We start from the raw sequence: 1,130 nt of genomic DNA, 5'->3' as shown, positions 1-1,130 counted from the left end.
AACAACAACAACAAATACGAGTCACACAGTCTGTAAACCCAGACTTTAAAAAGAGTCAAAAATCGCCCCCAGCCAGAAGACGGCTTCTTGTCCCTGGGTAATACACACTCTCATTCTTAGACTGGTTTAGTAACTCACTTACTACCGCTATTTTAACAACAGATGCCTCATAGCCTAAGTCCAAGGTTGGCGACCATTATGTGAGAGCAGCTTCTATAAATACCGGCCAGTGTTCTCACCAAAGTCTAACTCTGAAAACATTGGTTGGTGTTGAAGCTGAGCTATTCGTTTGACTCTTTGTTCTCAGGTTTAGACTCTGGGGTCCTTCTCTGAACTGTCCGACACTGCTCAGTCCATCAGGGTGTTGTGTGAGGATGGATATACTCAATGTACGGAACTCAGCAACCTTACGTCCTGTATCACCCACCACAGGGACGACTGAGTGCCCGGCATGTGGACGAGACTGAAGCGGAATCTGTCATTTCAACAAATGAAAATTTACATTTAAATAGCTGTATGTGGACAGAGGACTGCTGGTTTGATGCTGTAGGATAAGGACTGGACCACAAGGTCAGCAGTTCAAACCCACCACCTGCTCCTCGGAAACCCCAGACAGGGTCACTATGAGTCGGAACCGACTCCACAGCACTTAACAACAACATGTGTGTAGTAAAAAGACTTGGTGGTACTGTAGGTAAGCACTGGACTGTGGTTATCCTATGAGGCCGGCGGTTCAAGCCCACCAGCCTCTCCTTGGGAGAAAGGTGAGGCCTCCAGCTCTCATCAAGACTGACAATCTCAGAACCCTTAAACAGCAAAACTGAGTCCGAATCAACTTGATGCGAGTGGGTTAGGGTTACTTTGTTATACAGAGGTACAAGCAAGTTACACGGGTCTTCTAACGACACCTGAAGACAGTGCAATGTTTTCCCCTTCCTGCCCTGATGTCTGGAAGCCCAGATTCAATACCACGTGTCAGGAAAACCAGCAAGGACTTTAATTAGTAGCCAGCACATTTGAGTTAAACGGCCTAAGTTTTGCAGAGCACTTTAAGGGCAAAGACAGCAACGGATCTGAAGCTCCTTTTTCCAAATCTAGAGGTAGAAAAAAACAGCAAACCAAATTCACAC

The 1,130-nt window shown here is 46.2% G+C and overlaps 1 protein-coding gene across 1 annotated transcript in view; it reads right to left on the bottom strand.

The window, feature by feature from the left end:
* DMRT1 (doublesex and mab-3 related transcription factor 1) overlaps positions 1-1,130 on the bottom strand; it is a 120,089-nt gene that overhangs the window by 30,941 nt on the left and 88,018 nt on the right. The window lies entirely within an intron of this gene.

Source organism: Chrysochloris asiatica, unplaced genomic scaffold (assembly GCF_000296735.1).
Source record: "Chrysochloris asiatica unplaced genomic scaffold, ChrAsi1.0 scaffold00056, whole genome shotgun sequence".
Lineage (NCBI taxonomy): Eukaryota > Metazoa > Chordata > Mammalia > Afrosoricida > Chrysochloridae > Chrysochloris > Chrysochloris asiatica.
The sequence above is the reverse complement of the archived record's forward strand: the minus strand, read 5'-3'. Positions and strand labels throughout refer to the sequence as shown.